Genomic DNA, 23,017 nt, shown 5'->3' with positions numbered 1-23,017 from the left:
ATTGTATAAGGTAAAAGCAGCCTCGCGCACATCTAGTAATGTTATGTGAAGTCCCATGTAAATCTTTAAAAAATGTCCTAATAATAATCTTCGTGATATAAAGTAATTTCTGACAAACTTTCATTTCAATTTAAAGAATTTACTTATTTCTTCAATCCATGATCATTCCTATTATTGCAAAAGAAAAATCAGTTGCTTCCTTTCATAAATGACAAATCTATCGGCCAGCATTGCACAGGGCTGTCCCGGAAAAATTTTATATAAGAGCAGATATATTCGCCGTTTTTATTGAGGTAAGAATTTTTCCTTTTTTATTCAGAATGATCTTACAGGACCATGACGCAGCGCTGCTGTCGTCCAAATTCTACCAGGTTACTGAATTTATTTTTTATTACGAGGTTTAGGAATTTTTCTGTTTCGAGCTTACATTAAATTGCAAACAAATTTTGTGTGGAGGGTAAATGTGAATAAATTTCTGTAGGGAGGTTATAAATGGGAACCAATTTTGTTCTGAGGTTACACTAAAATTAGAATCGCTATCCATAATAATTATTATTTATTACAATTTTTTTGTGGGGAGGTTACACTGTAATATTTTTATTATTAATTTTTCTGTGGGGAGGTTACACGGTGCAGCGTAAGATTCGCCCGTAAGAGCTCTGCAATTACAGAGGCATCTCGTTCTAAAATGCACTGCGTTTTGTACAAGCGTTTTATAGGCACCTTAATAATTTACTGTCGATATCTGGACTGAACTTGGCTTAAAGCTGTGAAGAGATGAATATAAGGAGGGCTCTCCGCTTGTTTGCGGCAAGTGTCACAACTCAGAAGTCGCTATTTTTTGTTATAGGAAAAGGAGGGAAAGCCAAGCTAGTTTTTTGACTTTTTGCTCCACTTAATCGTATTGCTGTGTCTCTGTTTTAATAAATCATTCTTCGGTGGCACTTCGAAATAGTTTTCTCAATTTTTTATTTATTTGTGCGCGTCAGAAGCATACACTGTTGCTTGCAGGGTATCAGAAATATCAACAACCTTTCAACCAGACTCGTACTATAAGCGTTATCATTTTTGCTGACAGATAATGGGTTCGGCTAATTATATGCAGGGCAAACACATATTAAATAGGGTGTGATGGGTATGCAACTAATTCACATTCTTCCTTGGTAGCATCAGTCATATTCTGAGGAAAGCATGTAGTTGACCACAACTTGCAGATGGTTCGTTCTCTCTTCTTCACCATATCCAAATAATGTAGGGTCGTAAGCAAATCCCCACTTTCTCGTGTTGATCTTCGTTTTACCGACTCCAGAAAGTAGCCTATTGAGCGTCTTCCGTAAGATCAACCATCCATTATCCAACCTGCAGGTAGCTAGATCTGGAACGCCATGAACTTTTTATGAAGTGGGAAGACGGTTCACTGAGGCTTTCTGTTACATGATGGAAGCTCTTTCTTGACTTGAACTTCTGCATTGCTGGTTGATACCCGTATAAAGTATGAGTCCTGAAATTCACTGCCATAGGTTCCTCCAGCCTGAATGTACACTCATGGCGGATATCTGGAGACGGAATACTTGCTAGACAGAAAACGTTTTCAACTAATTCACATTCTTCCTTGGTTGCATCAGCCATGTTCTGAGGAAAACATGTAGTTGGCCACAACTGGCAGACTTGCAGATGATTCATTCTCTCTTCTTCACCATATCCGAATAATGTAGGGTCGTAAGCAAATCCCCACTTTCTCGTGTTGATCTTCGTTTTACCGACTCCAGAACGTAGCCTATTGATCGTCTTCCATAAGATCAACTTTCCTCGTGGCCAGGAGGCGGGGGGTGGGGGGCTTCCAGAAGGCATCCATCATCCAACCTGCAGACAGCATTTACTTGATTCGTGTGGTTAGATCTGCACCAGCAAGGGCAGGCACATTTTGCAGCTGAATAACAAAGGGTTATAGCTGCGCCTCAACCATATTGTACCAGAATATTGTTCCTTGCTGATGCCTTTATTTTGGTTTCACTGTGTGTTCTGTAGGTGAGTGCATTGTCAAGAGTTACTACTAGATGTTCGGAAATGAAACAGTGTTCGAGTTGCGTACTTTCAAAAATCACATGCAGTTGTCTTGCTGTAAGTCTTTTTTTGGGGGATGGCAGGCATAGGCCTGTGTTTCTGATGGATTCGGCTTCAGCTATTTCTCTTGATAGTAACTGCCTAGTTTAAATTTATCCATGTTATATGGATATTGTTCGAGGTCTGCGACTGTATTATAAGATTATGTGGAATAATTTATACTGCTGCAGTCACTTTTTACTAATATTTTATTAGCACAATGCATTTCGGCAGCATGCTGCCGTCATCAGGTGCATTATATACTTATACATCAGCTGATAGGGTGTTACATTAGCTGTGTGTGCCAGTGAGGTTAAGAATCGAAAAATAAACCTTGTGGAAGGATAAATCTGATACGGTATGTACATTATGTGAATAGCATGATTAGGTAATATATTAATATGTTTACTTACATTTCTGTTGGCGATTTCATTTTCTGGCACACACAGCATAGTAACAGGTAAATCACAACTTAGCATTTGCACAAACACCTGTTTACATCTTTCCAAAGAGTTTTAAAATCTAAGATAAACTACTTACAATTTCAAAGACTGTTAACATCTTTCCAGAGAGTTACAAAATCTAAGCTAAACTACTTACAATTTCAAACACAGTAACATATATCTGTAGTGAAGATGAGAACTTCTATCTAGATGTATTGGCAATATGGAGAATGTTACATGGAGCCGGCCGCTGTGGCCGAGCGGTTCTAGGCGCTTCAGCCCGGAACCGTGTTGCTGCTACGGTTGCAGGTTCGAATCCTGCCTCGGGCATGGATGTGTGTGATGTCCTTAGGTTAGTTAGGTTAAGTAGTTCTAAGTCTAGGGGACTGATGGCCTCAGATGTTAAGTCCCATAGTGCTTAGAGCCATTTGATTTTGTTACATGGATACTTAATGAAAACTATTCTGTCAATGAAATAAACATTTAATGTTGAAGTTTTTGAAGAAGTCAACATTATTGCTTTCAAGCTTATCATTTAATAATACATCTCCATGTGCTGTGCCATGAATGAAGATTTCCAGTTCTTCACAGAAGTCCATTTGGTGTCCCTTATTCTTTTTATATAATATATGAAGATTATTCGCAGTATCATGGAATGAGTGGCCTGTGTCTTTTATGTGGGTGGCTATTGCTGATCTATTGTAATTGTTAGTGTGGTAAGCATTTATGTGTCCATTATATCTTGTTTTGAAGTCTTTCTCAGTTTGGCCTTTATAGAGGGATCTGCAGGTATTACATACTATTTTGTAGATACCTGTGTCCTTAAATGCCGAAGTGATAAGGAATACCACTCAATCCACGATAAGAAGATTGCAAGCACTGAATTTATGATACCTATGGTCATCACATCGAACACCTTCTGTAAATGGACGTTCATGCCACCTTTGTGAGCTTCGTTGACCTTCAAAGACCTTACTGTTGCACATTATTGGATTAGTCTCGATAGCCGCTATCAGAAAATAAGTACCAAACTATAGCATCCCACTTAAAAAAAAACAAAAAAAAAACTGGTTGACCTTCATATCTCTGACGCGACCCTACCTTGCAACAAAAAATCAACGCCATGTTATGGCCCCCATTGTCCCATGCAACATTTGTCACACAAACTTTTCAGCTACTATCATACTTTCGGAATTATTCTAGGTGGCAATAGTTCGTGACTCACCTTGTATACAGTTCTGCCGTTAATTTAATCGAATGTATGCGTTTGAATTCAGCAACTGAAGATATGCAAATGCTGCCCAATTGAGATAGTTTCGTCGCTGGAGTCGTCCTTTTCGAATAGGTATCGATATTCTCCCAATAAAGTGGATGTATCAGAGATGAAATCTTGAATGTAAATGGTTGTACAGCTTATAGGAATAGTTTTTCTTGGGCTGCACTGGACGGCTTCCAGCAACTCTGTGTATCTCTGGAGATGGATCTCATTTTTTGTCAGTTTGTCTTCTTGAAATTGTTCATGCCCCTGAAGTTCACCATATGTGGGCGGACTGACACTGGAAGGTGTTGTTTGTGAGCGACCCGTGTGCAAACTGATTCTATTCTTTGTTCTGTTTATTTTTCACTCACAAAAATAAGATTAGGATTGAATCCATGTTGTCATCTGCCACTGTCAAAAGATAACGGAAGTTCGTTATCATGGACAAAGATATTTGATGTAGTTCTGCCCACTCTCGAACGGCATGTCCAATTGAATCGTTTTGAGGGTAACCTCATACGGTGCCGTGGCTAGATGTTTTCTGATTGTCGAAAGTAGCAGGAGGATTAAATGAAAAAATCCCATTAGGATAACTCTAATAAGAGGAAATGATAAGACTACTAACTTCAACAGTAATGATTTCATTGTTATTTTTTTCTGTGACGGAAATCGTGTTAATCTGGAGATCTAGTCTGGCGAAGATTGCACACTACCATACTGGCCATGAGGTTTTTTGGCCACTACTTTCATTCCTGGAACCGTAGGACGAAGTTGGTAAATTTCTCTGTGTGTTTCTTGGTCATATAATAAGTAAATCATATTTGTGTGTGCAACAAAGGTTGTAGCAGAACTTCCATGTATCACAGCTTCTTCACGTGACAAGCTGAAAGAGTCCTGACACAAACATGGAATTTGTGGCTATGTCCTGCAGCATATTATGAGTTTATCGCCCTCTGAAATATTTTTTTCGGGGAATAAAATCTTCCGTTTTTACTTTGTAGTGTCATATATTAACCTCCGTCCTTCCTTACGTTAGAAATTTTAAATGCACATACACATTCTTCATGTCACAGGCAATAGTGCTACAGTTTTTCATCTATGTTTATTTTAAAACGAGCATAGCTGTTTTGAAATCTGTATAATTTGTGTAGGTAATACATGAATCGTATCTGACGGTAACAATTGCTCGAAAAGTGTATACATTCGACACACTGAGTGGCAGTACACTCCCACTCGATCAAAATTTATCGAGCAATTGCCTCAGAAATATATGACCAAATCCTCACAAATTATCTGTACGATTTGATGAGTTAATGTAGTAACTGCAATTATATTATTTCAAAAAGCTACGTGCGCAAATGCGATTTTACAGGCAGTCGTATCTCAGGTTTTATTGATCACAGAGATGAGAGGTGAAGTGTTTCAGATAGTCCTTGACCTAGCTACCATTTGCATATTTATCGGCAGAACGGGTATACTATGGTTATCCTTCAATGCAGGGTCAAATTTTACACATTACACACTACCTCCAAGACAGGTAAATTGCGTAAATCAGTTGGTTCTTTTGCCTTAGGTGTATTCTTGGCTGCACCTTAGAGGCTTATAAAATCACCATTTCTTCATGGGCGAGTCCTGATAAAACCCGGAAAAACCAGGATGTTTTAGCAACAAAAATCAGTTGCGGAAATGCCTACTTCTATAATTTCTATTCATGGTAATTCGTCGAATTTTTTTGCCATGCCCTGTATGTTCTTAAGGTGGCATTCTCAGTGAGCTCCGAACATTTTTTCTATATCATTATACATTAGCGAGATCCATAGGTTCCAAGCTATCGTACTTACGTGGAAAACAGTAACAACGGGTTATTAGCCGTTTTTGCAGCGTGGATTGCAATTTATCTGAATAATTAAGCGTACAAAATGGATCAAATTTTAACTTGCACTCTTTAGACATTTATCTAGGAGCGGCAATTTGCATTTCCAGAAACATTTATTCGTTATCAAGATATACCCAAAAACCATGATTTCTGTGCACCAAAAGTGCAAGTTGTGGGGATGGTCGCTTCTACAATTTCTATTCATGGTAAATCGTCGAAATTTTTACCAGATGTCCTTAAGATGATGTTCTCGGGGAACCTTGAAATTCTTTTCGCTATCATTATCCGTTAACGAGATTCAGGGATTCAAATTTATCTTACTTCTGTACGTGAAACATGCACATAAAATAGGGTCTGAAGCGTAAATGTAGTTTTAAGTGGCGTAATGAACACGTGGGGAGGTTCCTTGGGTCATCGCAACGGTTCTGAGGTCGCAAAACGACTTTTTAGTCGCAATTTTTCATCTATAAAACTTAATGAGGCCTGTCTCTGAATAACGGACGCAAAATGCCTACACAGGCTTGTTTGACCCGAAAATTATTCGATCGTGCCACCTGGTGGCGTAAGAACCTTGCAGAAATCATTTTGTCATACGAAATGATTTGTATCTGCAAAGCAAACAACGCATTTTTTGATACACTTTTTCGCAGGTGTAGCCAAAAAAATGTTGTGCGTTTTTATGTAAAGTAGAGTAAAGTGAACTTGCTTTAGTGTCAAAGTACGAGATATGTTCAAAAATTTCCGCAACTTTGTCCACAAAATTTTTCTACGCTTACCTTTTACTTATTGTGCATGTTCTTCGGAATACTCTTCTCCGCACTTAATACACACCACCCAACGCCGTTTCCACTTTCGGTAGCAGTCTTGCTACCCCTCGTACTGGATCGCGCGAAACGCCGTGTGCGAATTTTTTTTTATTTCCTCTGTCGTTGTAAATATTTGTCCTTTCAACAGGTTTTTCAATTTTGGAAATAAAAAAAGTCCACATGGATCAGGTGTGGAGAGAACGGAGTATGAGGCAGCACAGTGGTTTCGGTTTTTGTGCAATAGTCACGCACCAACAGGGATGAATGTGCGGGTGCGTTATCGTAAATGCAAGAGCCGTGAATTGTACCGCCTCATTTCAAACGGTTTCCTTCTCACAATTTTTCGCAGGCGTCGCAACACGTACCGAAAATACCCTCTAACGTTTTGTCCTTGTGGAAAGAATTCATGTTGAACTAATCCTTTCAAAGTCAAAGAAAACTATCAGCATGGCTTTGACATTTGACCTGACCTGACGAGCTTTTTTTCGTCTTGGAGAACCTTTCCCGACCCATTGTGAAGACAGAACATTGATCTCAACATCATAACCGTAGAGCCACGCCTCATCACCTGTTATGATTCTCTTAAGGTACATCTCTATCTCATTTGCGCGATCCAAAAGCTCTTTACGGACTGTGAGTCGAAGGTCTTTCTCGTCTTGATTCATGACCCGTGAGACGAACTTGGCGGCAACATGATGCATTCCAAGATGCTGTGACAGGATTTCATTGCACAATCCAACTGAAATATTACCGTCTTCCCAAATCTCTCTGACAGTCAGTCGCCGCGCGGGATTAGCCGAGCGGTCTAAGGGCGCTGCAATCATGGACCGTGTGGCTGGTCCCGGCGGAGGTTCGAGTCCTCCCTCGGACATGGGTGTGTGTGTTTGTCCTTAGGATAATTTAGGTTGGGGTTGGGTTGTTTGGGGAAGGAGACCAGACAGCCAGGTCATCGGTCTCATCGGATTAGGGAAGGAAGCCGGCCGTGCCCTTTGAAAGGTACCATCCCGGCATTTGCCTGGAGTGATTTAGGGAAATCACGGAAACCTAAATCAGGATGGCGGGACGCGGGATTGAACCATCGTCCTCCCGAATGCGAGTCCAGTGTCTAACCACTGCGCCACCTCGCTCGGTGATAATTTAGGTTAAGTAGTGTGTAAGCTTAGGGACTGATGACCTTAGCAGTTAAGTCCCATACGATTTCACACAAATTTGAATATTTGAACATTTGACAATCAGTATTTGATTGACATGCACAATTTCGTTGACGTTCCTGACGTGAGCGTCGTTGGTAGTCGTCGAAGGGCGTCCTGAACGAGGATCATCTTTTACTTCCGCCTGGCCATTTTTAAACAGTGTGAACCATTCGTAACACAGAGTACAGCTTAAGTACTCACCACCATAGGCTTTCTGCATCATTTGGTGTGTCTCTGTAAAGGTTTTCTTAAGTTTCACGCAAAAATTTAGAGCAGACACATTGCTCCTATAACTCTGCCATCTCGAAATTCGCAAACTGTGCGACACAACTTTCTACTCAGTACAGCACTGAACAACCATGAAACTTACACATTAAACACAGGCGTGTGCAGGGATGCCAACTGTGTTTCGCTCCAACACACCTTTGGCGCGATATTACGAATGTTCTGGAATTTTTTTCAACATATCTCGTACATAAATAAACTGTCAAAATACCGAGCGAGGTGGCGCAGTGGTTCGACACTGGACTCGCATTCGGGAGGACGACGGTTCAATCCCGCGTTCGGCCATCCTGATTTAGGTTTTCCGTGATTTCCCTAAATCGCTTCAGGCAAATGCCGGGATGGTTTCTTTCAAAGGGCACGGCCGACTTCCTTCCCCATCCTTCCCTAATCCGATGAGACCGATGACCTCGATGTCTGGTCTCCTTCCCCAAAACAACCAACCAACCAACCAAACTGTCAAAACTTCCTTGACCTACAGAATTCGTTTTATACATGCAGCACCCTCTCTTGTAACAGGGAAGAAGGGAACCAGCTAAAAAATGCTCCTGTCGGAGCACAAAAAAGGCGAATATGCGCCTATTTAAACAATTTAACAGAAAAGAGGGGAAACTGCTGTCTCAATCTTCCTACCGCTTTCTTCACCAAAAATTTTGGCATGCAAACATATTCGTGCTTTTTGTGTTCGAAGAAAATACGAGAGAGACGGTGACGGTGGAAGAGAGTGGAGACAGTGTCAGTGGGAAAGAAAGAGAGAAGAGACAGTGATTGCGTGAGAGAGCAAGTGGTAGTGAAAGAGAAAGAGAGATGCGGGTAGATGAAGACAGTAGTAGTGGGAGCGAAACAGGGAGGAGGTAGTAATACTCAGTGAGAGACAGTGCCAGTAAAAGAGAAAGAGAGAGGGATGGAGATATAGTAGTTGCAGTGGGAGCAAAAGAGAGAGGAGACAGTGTAAATAAAATAGAGAGACGAGTGGAGACCATATATTGGCTTGCAGGGTCTGGACCCCTAGACCGGCAAACTTGAACGCGAAAAAAATTTGTCCACTTGCGCCCATCCCCTATACTAACGTGTTTAAGTTTCCTGGTCTAGGGGTCGAAATATCGAGCAAATCATCCTGGAGGACATGTGTGTAGATGAGACAATGGTGGCTAAAGAGAGACACAGCAGGCTATAAGCGAGAAACAAAAATACAGTGGTAATGGGAGAGAAAAAGAATGGGGCAAAGACAGTGGCAGTGGGACACACAGTGGAAGTGGCAGAGAAGGAGACAGTGGTAAGGAAGAGCGATAGAAAGGGGTGAAGGCAGTGACAGTGGGAGAAATAGAAAGGAGAAACTACCAGTGAGAGAGACTGGAGATAGCGAGAGAGAGAGAGAGAGAGAGAGACATATACAGGGTGTTACAAAAAGGTACGGCCAAACTTTCAGGAAACATTCCTCACACACAAAGAAAGAAAATATGTTATGTGGACATGTGTCCGGAAACGCTTACTTTCCATGTTAGAGCTCATTTTATTACTTCTCTTCAAATAACATTGATCATGGAACGTACCAGAGTGACTTCAAACACTTTGTTACAGGAAATGTTCAAAATGTCCTCCGTTAGCGAGGATACATGCATCCACCCTCCGTCGCATGGAATCCCTGATGCGCTGATGCAGCCCTGGAGAATGGCGTATTGTATCACAGCCGTCCACAATACGCGCACGAAGAGTCTCTACATTTGGTACCGGGGTTGAATAGACAAGAGCTTTCAAATGCCCCCATAAATGAAAGTCAAGAGGGTTGAGGTCAGGAGAGCGTGGAGGCCATGGAATTGGTCCGCCTCTACCAATCCATCGGTCACCGAATCCGTTGTTGAGAAGCGTACGAACACTTCGACTGAAATGTGCAGGAGCTCCATCGTGCATGACCCACATGTTGTGTCGTACTTGTAAAGGCAAATGTTCTAGCAGCACAGGTAGAGTATCCCGTATGAAATCATGATAACGTGCTCCATTGAGCGTAAGTGGAAGAACATGGGGCCCAATCAAGACATCACCAACAATGCCTGCTCAAACGTTCACAGAAAATCTGTGTTGATGACATGACTGTTGCACAATTGCGTGCGGATTCTCGCCAGCCCACACATGTTGATTGTGAAAAATTTACAATTTGATCACGTTGGAATGAAGCCTCATCCGTAAAGAGAACATTTGCACTGAAATGAGGATTGACACATTGTTGGATGAACCATTCGTAGAAGTGTATCCGTGGAGGCCAATCAGCTGCTGATAGTGCCTGCACACGCTGTACATGGTACGGAAACAACTGGTTCTCCCGTAGCACTCTTCATACAGTGACGTGGTCAACGTTACCTTGTACAGCAGCAACTTCTCTGACGCTGACATTAGAGTTATCGTCAACTGTACGAAAAATTGCCTCGTCCATTGCAGGTGTCCTCGTCGTTCTAGGTGTTCCCCAGTCGCGAGTCATAGGCTGGAATGTTCCGTGCTCTCTAAGACGCCGATCAATTGCTTCGAACGTCTTCCTGTCGGGACACCTTCGTTCTGGAAATCTGTCTCGATAATAACGTACCGCGCCACGGCTATTGCCCCGTGCTAATCCATACATCAAATGGGCATCTGCCAACTCCGCATTTGTAAACATTGCACTGACTGCAAAACCACGTTCGTGATGAACACTAACCTGTTGATGCTACGTACTGACGTGCTTGATGCTAGTACTGTAGAGGAATGAGTCGCATGTCAACACAAGCCCCGAAGTCAACATTACCTTCCTTCAATTGGGCCAACTGGCGGTGAATCGAGGAAGTACAGTACATACGGACGAAACTAAAAGGAGCTCTAACATGGAAATTAAGCGTTTCCGGACACATGTCCACATAACATATTTTCTTTCTTTGTGTGTGAGGAATGTTTCCTGAAAGTTTGGCCGTACCTTTTTGTAACACCCTGTATAAGCACCTACGTGTGTGAGGTAAATGCGGAAACGTGAACTACGGCGACGTTGTTATCAAATGCGTCTAAACAGGACCAACGTGCTGTTATTCTTTTCTTGGCTGCCGATGGACAAACAGCGGTAGACATCCATCAGAGAATGTGTATGGAGCAGGATGTATGTCGAAAGCCACCGTTAGAGAGAGGTACGGCAGGTTTCGTGCTGGTAATTGGAAAGGTGATGTTCGCCTTGTTCTTTGATTACCGGGGCCCGGTGCTTATTGATTTCAAGGAACTGTGTCCCCATCACTGGGGAACGGTACTGTACAACGCTGGAAATATTACGGCGTGCAATTAAGACGAAACGTTGGGAAAACTGGGACAAGGTGTACTGCTGCTTCATGACAACACACGTCCTCATATCGGAAATGTCGTAACTCAAGTGAGAGACAGTCGATCACCCAGCGTATAGTCGTGATCTCTCCCCACGCTATTATTGCGCCTTTGGTCCCTTAAAGAAATCCTTGAAGTATCGACGGTTCCAGTCGGACGAGGATGTGCAGCAGGCGGTTACAGACTTCTTCATGCAGCATGACACCGTGTTTTACCAAATGGGTATCTACAGTCTGGCGCTTGGGTGGGATGATTGCCTAAATGCTCACACTGATTTTGCTTGATTGGCATACGTTTTGTGACTAAAGGCCTTCGAACGGAAACTTTTTGATCAATAACAACCAACTGATGTGTGTATGTTACTGACAGTATAAAAAAATGTATTAGTGCAATCTGACTTCTGTACAAATTCAGCGATCATTGTAAATAAATGTTGTAAAATGATTTTTCTGTTTGATTATGTGTGCCTACAATAGCCTAAGAATTATCACACGCACATCATTGTATTGAACATTTGCGTGTTCTGTGACAAGTCGTTTATTACCTATTAACTAAAAACGTGGTCAAGCCATTTTTTGTACTTGTTCGAGTTCCCGGCTGGGTCGGAGATTTTCTCCGCTCAGGGATTGGGTGTTGCGTTGTCCTAATCATCACCATTTCATCCCCATCGACGCGCAAGTCACCGAAGTGGCGTCAAATGGAAAGATTTGCGCCCGGCAAACGGTCTACCCGATGGGAGGCCCTAGTCAAACGACATTTACTTGTTCGAGGACAATTTCATGTGAGATCTGAGGAAGGTACATTAGCATATTTGTTTTTCGTTGAAAATATTTATTGTGTATTCTTGTTATTCTGACATGTTCTACAAAATGCAAGATCTCCACACTATGGATTAACGGAACGAAAACTGCATCTACTTTAATCGATCGTTTCCCGCACCCATCAGCATCGTCTGCTGCTGATGCTATCTAATAAACCGTCTATCTTCTTCTTTCGGAGTACGATGAGTCAGTCATTTCTTTTTGTGTTGCTCCTTCCTTTGAGTCCAATATTCTTCATTCTCTCTGAATTTCTTCTTGTCTCCTCTTCCGAGATGATGGGCTTCGACTTTATTTCAAATCTGTCTTGGAGCCTTTTTTTTCGTCTTTAGTTATTATCTGAGACGTTCAATGGAGTAATGACTTCTCTGTAATTTTTAATTCTCTTAGGTCTTTCTGGGCAACGGCCTTGCCCGCAGTGGATCCACCGGTTCCCGTCAGATCACCGGAGTTAAGCGCTGTCGGGCGTGGCCGGCACTTGGATGGGTAACCATCCGGGGCACCATGCGCTGTTGCCATTTTTCGGGTTGCACTCAGCTTTGCGATGCCAACTGAGGAGCTACTCGACCGAATAGTAGCGGCTCCGGTCAAAGAAAACCATCATGACGACCGGGAGAGCGGTGTGCTGACGACACGCCCCTCCTATCCGCATCCTCAATGAGGGTGACACGGCGGTCGGATAGTCCCGATGGGCCACTTGTGGCCTGAAGACGGAGTGCTTAGGTCTTTCTGAGTTTCTTTAAACCAATTGGGTGTCATTATGCCGTCGTGGAAGAAATAAGAAATTCGTTTAGTTAGTGTATGTGAGTTCATTCGGAGAAGACGTCTGTAAGAATTTAGTCTCATTTTCCGTGTAGTATCTGAAGGTTTTTCAATTTTTTTGTAGTTTCGTTCTTTATGTATACTATTTTATTATCTTAAAATTTTGTTCCTATGATTTTTCTTAAAATTTTTCTTTCTTTTAGTTTTAATTATTCTATCTGGCCTATGTGATTCATGTTCAGCTTGATGACTCTTCTGTAACCCCTAATTTCTAACCTCCATGAAAGGGATTTCTTGTTACATGTGTCTTTTGCCAATTGGAAGCCCTGTTCAAATTTGTTTTTCCTGGCTTCTATTATCTTGAGTTCTGTTGCATTCAAACTAATGTAATTCCTCAAATATTTCAGTTCTTTAACTCGTATTTGTATTTTCTGTTCTTGGACTTTATGTATTTATTTGGATGTTTGTTGTTTGTCATGATTTTAGTTTTTCAACTGAAATGTTAAGACTTGTTTTAGCTGCTTGTTTCTCTAGTTCCTGTGCTTCATCCATTGTTTCAGCAAACAGAGCCATATCATCTGCAAAGGTAATGCACCTGATTTTAAGATTCTTCGTTTTGCAACCCAAGTCGTATTCCACTCTTTATATTTTTGTTCTGTTCTCTGATTACCTTCTTAAGTGCACAAAAAATAGTTCAAATGGCTCTGAGCACTATGGGACTTAACATCTGAGGTCATCAGTCCCCTACAACTTAAGAACTACTTGAACCTAACTAACCTAAGGACATCACACACATCCATGACCGAGGCAGGATTCGAACCTGCGACCATAGCGGTCGCGCGGCTCCAGACTGAAGCGCTTAGAACCTAGAAGCGCTCGGCCACACCGGCCGGCTCAAGTGCACAATTAAACAATAACGGGGAGAGCCCATCACCTTGTCTTACTACTGTTTTTATTTCAAATGTGTCTGATACTTCACTCATGAGTTTAACTTTTGAAAACGTATTTAGAATAATGGCTCTTGTTATATTGGTTGTTTCCTTATTCAATAGCAATTCTCCTACCACTGATATTGTGGATTCTCTCTCACTCGAACCATACACCTTCTCAAAATCAATGAAGGAAATTACGTATGTCTTTGTTCTTGATTTCTTGTAAACCATAATATTTTTGAAGTTGTTCAGAGCGTGATTTACCATTTTTGAACCCTCCCTGGAACTCTCCCAGTTGTAGGTCCAATTGCAACTCTTTTATTTAAAAGGACTTCTGAAAGAATCGTGTAAGTTGCACCCAGCAATGATATTCCCCTGTAATTGTTTGAGTCTGTTTTGAAGCCTTCTTTGTGAACATCGTGGATAAGATTTGTTTTCCATTCTACTGGGATCTCTTCTTGTTCCCAAATTTTACTGAAGACACACTGAATTGATTTAATGTCGTTTTTGTGGGCTTTTGTCCATAATTTGATCACTATTTGATTTTCCCCCGATGTTTTATTATTTTTTTTACTTCTGAAATGATTTTTCTGTTTTCTTTCAGTGGTGGTTGGTGGATCTGAATCTGGTTTATCAGAATTATTTGCAGTGAATTCAAAATTTTCAAGAATGGGTTCACAATTTAAGAGTTTCTCGCGGTATTCTGCTAATTTCTCACAATGTTCTGTATTGTTGTGAGCAATGATCCCGTTAACATCTCGAAACTGACGGGTTGGATCTTTTTATTTTGACAGTTTTTGCTTAAAAGTTCTGTAGAAGCTTCTTATATTGTTTTTGGTAAATTCATCATCTATTTGGAGGAGAGTTTTGTTTTCGTATGGCTTCTTAATCTTTTCTCTTATTGTTACCTAACGTTTTCCTAATTCTAATGAAATTTGATCTGTTTTCCTCTGTCTTTCGTGATTGCCACTATTGCTAAGCCTGTTTCCTTGTTGCAATGTATGTACAACTTCCATCGACCACCATGTATGTTTAATTTGAGTTTGAGGTGCTGTATGTTCGGCTTTGTCAAGTAAGTGTCGCTTGATATTTTCCCTGCTTTGAGTTTGGATGTTTATTGTTGCCCTTGTCAAGCCATCTGATCTTACTATGTTTCTTGTGCCGTATTTCTGCCATTTAATTTGTTTCATTTTGTACTTTCTGTTTGAAACGATTTTAAACTTGATTTTGGACAGATAATGATGCAAATCCAAGCTTTCGCCCCCTAGCATTCATACTTTCTTTGTGAAATGTCTTCTTAATTGCTACATGGTCAAGTTCGAATTCCCGTAATTTGGGGTTTGAGGAAGCCCATGTGTTTTGTTTTCGTGATATGCTTTTGGATCCAGTAGATTTAAGAATTAGGTTATGTGTTTGGCAATTTTCTATTAGCCTGATGCCATTTCTGTTTGTTCTATAAAATGCGAGATAATTTCCAGTGTCCTCTTCTATCTGTACTAATAATAAACCTGTAAACCTGTCATGTCTGTCTGTTTGAACAAGCTTCTCCAAAATTACAAGACGAATTTTCATGGGGTTTTCGCAGGTAACTGGGGCATAGCTTGAGGTGCCGTATTAGTATAATCACAATCGGATCACGGAAGAAGGATCTCATGATTTAATGTTTTCTCTAGAACCATAGTACCTGTCCGTTTCTCTGTTTGAACATGCTAATCTCCCAAACTACTAGACGAATTGTCATGCGGTTTTCACAACTGACTTAAGCATAGCTTGCGCTACCGTACAGGCTTTCTTTCACCGAAGTCGGATAACGAAAATAATATATATCGTTGTTTAAAGTTTTATATAAAACCGCCGTATCTGTGAGCTAATCTCTTCCACGTTGTTTTCACAGGTAACTTGAGCATAGCTTGGGGCAATGTATAGGCTTTATTTCATCAAACTGGATCATGGAAAAAAAACGTTGCTGAAAGTTTTATCCATATTAATATCATCAACGTAAAAGTAGCTCCTCTAACCCGCTTAACCGATTTCGATGAAATTAGGTATACAGGTAGCTTGAACCACGAGAAAAGAGCGTAAACTATTTTAGAAAGTGTTCAGTACAAAATGCTAATTGATTTGAAACATATTACGCGAATTAGGGAAAAATATTTTCTCTCTAAAAAAGCTATTTACTTTTGACTTCTGATCTTTATGATATTTGTGAAAATGGTTTTATTGGTTGGTATGTGCTACGTGATACAATTGAAAGTTATGAATACAATACTTATATAACTTCATTGTGTTTAATCCATACTTCCACACTATTTGTTGCATGACGTACATGTTGTGTAATTGTGTAGCTACTTCAGTACCAAGTTGCATGGGTATGCGCTCCTGCCCATGCCCCTCTGTATACACTTCTCTGCAGCAGAAACTGTGCATACCACATGCGTTTTTGACAGCTTCGGAGGGGGGAGGGGGGGAGAGGGAGGAGAGTGGGGCACACCTCACGAGCTGTGCTTATCCAGACAGGCAGACACATGAGGGCAGCTGATGTTATTGCATATACAGTAGCTTACTTACTCGCGATCACTCTTCACAACAAAACTACTGATTTGCGAGCGCAGCCAAAGGGAACAGTTAGCCTACAATTCAAGAAAAAAAAATTTGTTCTCTGGAAAGACTTGGATCCAATGATGGCATATTCCATATGGTGGGTAGTAGATGTGCTGATAAATCGTTTCAGCATCGTTCGCCAATAGATAGCGCAGTGACATGGCTACATAAGCGCCATCATGTCTAACCTTTAATGGGGAATGCTCACAGTCAGAAGGCCCAGTGTGGCGCAGACATGTGAATCAAGCAAACAACCACACCACAAGACGCACCTGCGCTTCCTACAGCCAACTGAGCGAATTCGGAAGGAGTCATATTGTGGCCTTCCGAGTGGTGGGACAGTACTTTCGGAGAATTGCAACACAAGTTGGATGTGCAGTGTCAGTTGTGCAACGGTGCTAATATCAGTTGTCACGTGAAATTTCTCACACCAATCGACGAGGTTCTGGACATCCATGCAGCACAGACGCCCGCCAGGGTCGTCCTATTGCAAGGGCAGCAGTGTCAGATGGTGCAGTTACCGCGGCACAGATAAGAGGGCTTGCGAGACGTGTCAACGCGAACTGCTGCAAACTGGTTATCAAGTGGGACCATGGGCGTGCACACTTGTCTTCCACTCACATTACAGCATCTACGTGCACGGCTTGACTGGTGTCGCCAGAGGGTCGTTGGGGACATGGAATGGCGCGTCGTGGTTTTCAGCTGTGAAAGCAGGTTCTGCCTGCAAGCAAGTGATGGTTGTTTGCGCGTACGGCGTAGACCTGGTGAGCGCTGTCTCGTAGAGTGCATTCGTCCAACACACACTGGTCCCACCCCCCAGGTCTTATGGTCTAGGACGCGATAAGCTACAGCTCTCGTTTCTCTTTGACATTTCTAGAGGGGATGCTACTCTGTGCTCGATACTTGCAGAATGTTGTCAGACCCTTTCTTTGCCGTTCTTGCAACAGGAAGGTGATGTGTTGTTCCAACAAGATTGTGCTCGCCCACACACTGCCCGTGAAACTCGATGTGCTCTGAGAGACGTGCAGCAACTTTCCTGCCCAGCATAATCTACCGAATTGTCTCCAATCGAGTAGGTGTGGAATTTGATGGGACAAGAAGTGACACATGCGACTTATTGGCCAACAGCTCTTACAGAACTACGCGTACAGGTGAAGCAGCTGTGGCATAACATACCGCAGGACAGTTTTCGCCATCTGATTTGCGAGCACAGCCAAAGGTAACAGCTAATCTACAATCCAAGGAAAAAAAATTGTGCTCTGGAAAGACGACTTCGATTTGGATCCAGTGATGGCATATTCCACATCGTACATCGACTGGATGCCAGAGTCAGTGCCTGTATTGCTGCCCCTGAGGCTACGCCACGTACAAATATGGGTGTTTCGGCCCGGCTCAATACCTGATACTTCAGAATCGCTTGTGCTATTGATCTGTAAATGTAATCATTTCATGTACTCCATACGCACTATTGCAATAATAAATCTTGTTTGAATTGTAAACCTCTACAAGGGTGTACTAATTTGTTTTCTGGCAATGTATTTTAAGAACGATAGCGTTTCTTTTACACATTCTTGAGGCATATACAAAGCTACTTTTGTTTTTCTGGAAGATTCACCATCCATTATATTGAGTTCCGTTAGTCAAATATTCACCCACTTAATAACAGGTTTGCAAAGACGCTCCATAGGATCCTACCTCCGCTACTAGTCGACAATGGAATTACACGTCGAACGCCCTTCGGAAATTTAAGGAAGCTGACTCCACCTGTTGGGCTGCATGTAATATCTGCAGGATGGGTATGACTAGAGGTAGCTGAGTTTTGCAAGAGCGGTTTTTGCTGAATCTGTGCTGATTGTGTGAGAGAAACTTGTTTTTCTCCAGGACCGCCATACTATCTGAGCTTAAATATACTCTATGATCTTGTAACAGACTGATGTCGGAGCTGCTGGTCTGTAATTCTGCGCATTTACAAGTAAATGGGGCTGGCCTATGTTGTTTTCCAGTCAGGTATTACTTTACGTTGCGCAAGAGATTCTCGATAAATCTGAGTGAGGAAAGGAAATAATTTCGCAGCGTATCCAATGCGAAATGTAACTGGGTTTCCGTCAGAGTATGTTGTCTTGCTTTCTTCAAGCAGTCTTACTTGTTTTTCAATACCAATATCAATATCTCTCATTTATGTGTCAGAGCAGTGGACCGACATTGATATGGTACATAGTATCGTCATGCAGCTAATGAAGGTAGTAACTGGAACTGTGACAGTGTGTGTGTGTGTGTGTGTGTGTGTGTGTGTGTGTGTGTGTGCCAAAACCTTTGGCTAGTAACGTGAAAGCAAATACTTTTATATTCCGATTACAGTGCCTGATTTAGAATCGCCTTTGCTACCTTACTTTTAAACACGAACGTAACTGTGTAAATTACTTTTAATGTGTGTGATATCAATTAATCTAATGTGCATCTGGCTAAGTGTAAATGAGATTGAATATAAAGAATGATTATCAATAATACTCAGAATGGCTTGGTCATGAAACGCTCACAATGGCTTAACTGTTACGTAGTGAAAACTGTGCCCTGTTATAAAATGCATCTATTGAATTTATGTGACAATTTTGCGATCTGAACTGTTCCTCATTTCATCTGTAGGCCCTACAACAGATTCTTACCTTTTCAACGGGTAACTCGTCTAACTCTGTCTGCACACTGCAGGATATGAAATTCTGAACTGTATGTACCTGAAAATAAATCACTGCATGGCAACCTGCCTTCTCTTATTTTATTTTCTTTACCAGGCTGCATCTGCAAATCAAAATTTTGCTCTCTTTCCGCAAATACGGTTCAATGCCCACGCAGTAGGGAGAGGTGTGACAGTGCAGATTTTATCGGACACAGTTTCCATGTAACAGGGAAGATAAGCTTCAGTCCAATATTTAAAAATGACAAAAGGGAAGTAGTCTGCAATTATATTGAATTCTTTTAATGAGACAATAAAGGAACTCTATCATGAACAATGACCTTTTTTAGCATTATCATCTGCGTGAAATTACTCTTTGTATACAATTTTGAAACGACATAGGATTTACTCTCTGACTTCCTTAATGAATGCTTTAACTAACAGTGGAGGGAGGAAGCTAATCAGAATACTGAACACATGACTGATAATTCACCCTGGATACCAACACGTAGATATTATTAAACACAATGAAATCTTTACACTACAATATTTAATCAGCTAGCGCTCGTGGCAAATAAAACTTAAAGCAGATTACCTTTTACCAGACGAGCCGTCTCTCTACAAAATACTGTTAAAATAATCTTTTGTCCTCAGTCACATCAGGGAGCACTGCAAATAAAGCTTCATTCTCTGTGCGGCACGTCGCCGTCCAAGCTTTTCACTCAGCTAAGACCCAACGCTATCTCTTCCTCTCTAGCCTGCAACTTCTTCTGACACCTACGTTCTCACGAGCACTACTCAATAGTCCAGCCTCTGGTAGCCAAAGAATACGTATCACTCACGTGTTCAGACGGGTAAAGATGCTTATAATGGCGAAGTACCCAACGAACCGGTATTTCTTACAATTTATACACCTTTCATAATCATTTCTCAGTTGTGTACACCTTTCAAATGTAATATTTTTGATATCTGTCTTCTGTGTTAAGCAGTCCTCACCCAGTTTACGATGCCGAAGCAGTACATAAGATGTGTATACTCCTCATGGAGAGCGTCGGTCAGTCGCCCTCTCATATAATTTTGTGCTTTTATCAAGTTCTGGCATTCCAGACTGGAAAATTTGGAGGACGAGGAGCTATGCGTCGTCTCTGCTGTCTTCTGACTGGTAGAGTCCACCCTAGAAGACGAGAGGTCAGCGCGGCTGAGCCACATACGACGGACCCGGGTTCGATTCCCAGCCGGGTCGGACATTTTCTCCTCTGAAGGACTGAATGTTGTGTTGTGAACGTAATTTCTTCATTAACAGGCAAGTCGCCGAAGTGGCGCCAAATAAAAATACTCGGACCAGGCGACCGATCTCCGCCAAAGGAGATTCCCAGACGAATAGCCGGCCGAAGTGGCCGTGCGGTTAAAGGCGCTGCAGTCTGGAACCGCAAGACCGCTACGGTCGCAGGTTCGAATCCTGCCTCGGGCATGGATGTTTGTGATGTCCTTAGGTTAGTTAGGTTTAACTAGTTCTAAGTTCTAGGGGACTAATGACCTCAGCAGTTGAGTCCCATAGTGCTCAGAGCCATTTGAACCATTTTTGAACCAGACGAATACGCCATAAACACATTTCATTTTTAACTGGAGACAGCGTCTTGCGCCACTGAAAAAGTCGCGTTGTTCATCGCTCAGTTCGACCCCTCAAAGGTTTTCTTGGTCTGTGTGCAGGGTGGCGAGGCAGCTGGATTTTGTACAGGGTTAGTGGGTCGCTGAGTCACTAGCAGAAGCGTCGGTAAGCCAGTCTGTGGTGAGCATGATGAGCAGGTTCCGTGCGTACTTAGGCGGCGATTTTTGATGGAAGATAGCTCATATTTTTCGAGTTAGGAACTTTATATGATCTTAAAGTAAAGGCTTTATGAGGTTCTCGCGAGGGATAATTTTACTCTCATTTAATCAAGTTGAACTTGTTCTTTACTCGACCATGATTCAGGTCATGCATCGTGACTCCGACTGAGTTTCGTGTCTCCTTCCTGTGCAAGCCACAAGACAGTTTTCACGATTAGCCTTCTGCTAGAAAATGGCGAGTGTTGCCTTCGGTTGTTCTGTGAATGTTTGAGTCCTCAAGTATGACCATATGTTCGTCTATGCTGCGTCTCTGGCGCATTCGAATTCTCGCTGAAGAATGCTGATTAATACAGTTTGCTCGTACGGTACCACAGTGTTAGGATTTTATGTGTGTTCCATCTTTAATGAAGTTCACGAATACGACCCACTATATGAATAAACGCCATTTAAGTATCTATTCAGTCCGTTAAACTTGTTCCAATGTTCGTACCAGCACGCCCCCCTCCCTCTTCTGTCCACTAATCTCATGCACCAATCCCTGATCGGTCAAACTGAAGTCCAGAGTTAGATTTCCATTGCGCGTTTTCCTTTTGCTTGAACGTAGGGCTAAATTCCATTAGTATTTCTAAGAGTTTGGACAACCTGGCACTCAGGGGAAAGTAGAGAGTGTTAAGCATGTTTTGCTCAACAGGAAGCTCGCGTTTAGGGAAGGTCATGGTTACAGGACAAAAGATAGTCCCACGAAAGGATCAGCTAACATTGGTTAGTCAAGAAGCGGTGGGCGCCTTTCACTTTGTGTAGCATTTCCTGACTGAGGAGGGCTTCGCTAGTAAGCAGATTGGTGCTCGATGAAGCTCCGTCACGCCTGCGAGGAGTGCGCGGTACACTCTCGGTTCTTCCTGGGAAACTGACAAACAGCTAAAATCCAGCGTGTTTCTGCAGCTGTCCAGGTGAGAGCAGGTGACAGGCAGTTGGCCGAGTTGCACGCCCCCACGGAGACTGTGCCACGCTCCATCAACACGGCGGCAGGCGGCCTTCGTAGAGGAATGCCCCGTCATTACACACCAGACGCAAACACTCGAAAGCCTTCTCGCGTCGCACACTCACAACGAGAAAATGAAAGCGCCTGCACAGCGGCGACATGTATTTGGGTCCTTGTCACATTACAGCCGCCATTCATTTATACCACGTTCACACCAACCTACCTGATAATCTGGCACATTAATAGGTATTTTAGCGAAAATTATTTGGATATGTGGCGCCGGCTGTTTGTTGTTGATCTTATTTGTGATCTTCCCTGTGCAGATACCTAACGTAAATCTTTCTCGATTTACAAAAGATATGCATTACCTTGACTTGTTAGCGTCGGCCAGCTCTATGTAGAGAGCGTTTTTGTGTCTTCACGTCCTTCCATTTTTACCGTTATGGTAGTTAGTGAGTCAGCAATGTCGTATTAAACTATATACAACCAGAGAATGTTGCCTTTCGAAGTAGGGTACGATGTTCATTAGCGTGTTTTGTTCCTGAACGTATTCCGTTCTTCTTATGTCCCAGCATTGCAAGAACCTCCAAAGTTGAAGTTGACAGTTACAAATCTGCAGGATTGAGCAGATAGAGTTTTTTTTATTTTGTTTCGGTCTTGTAGGTCTTGCACGACTTAAGGTGGCAAAACAATATTCTTTAAATTGCGGTCTTCAGTCCAAAAATAGCTTGATGCAGCTCTTCGCCCTATTATATCCTCTGCATACCTCTTCATCTCCTCATAGCTACTGCTGTATTCAAGCCTAGGTCTTTCCTCAAGTTTTTACTCTCTCTTCCTCCTCTGCAGGATTGAGCAGATAGAGAGTTTTTTTAAAAATTTTAACTGTTTAGGCCTTGTAGGTCTTGTACGACGTAAGGTGGCAAAACAATATTCTTTAAATTGCTGTCTTCAGTCCGAAAAGTAGTTTGATGCAGATCTTCGCCCTAGTCTATTTCCTGCATGCCTCCTCATCTCCTCATAGCTACTGCTGTATTCAAGCCTAGGTCTTTCCTCAAGCTTTTACCCTCTCTTCCACTTCTCCCCAGTACCAAATTCACGATTTCCTGATACCCGAGGGTGTGTTCTAATAA

General features: G+C 42.1%; 1 pseudogene; it reads left to right on the top strand.

Moving 5' to 3' along the window:
- Positions 1 to 12,511: 12,511 nt before the first annotated feature.
- Positions 12,512 to 12,630, top strand: LOC124596868 (annotated as a pseudogene).
- The last annotated feature ends 10,387 nt before the right edge of the window (positions 12,631 to 23,017 follow it).

This window comes from Schistocerca americana, chromosome 2, assembly GCF_021461395.2.
Source record: "Schistocerca americana isolate TAMUIC-IGC-003095 chromosome 2, iqSchAmer2.1, whole genome shotgun sequence".
NCBI lineage: Eukaryota > Metazoa > Arthropoda > Insecta > Orthoptera > Acrididae > Schistocerca > Schistocerca americana.
Note: the sequence above shows the minus strand (reverse complement) of the source record. Positions and strands in the feature narration are given on the sequence as shown.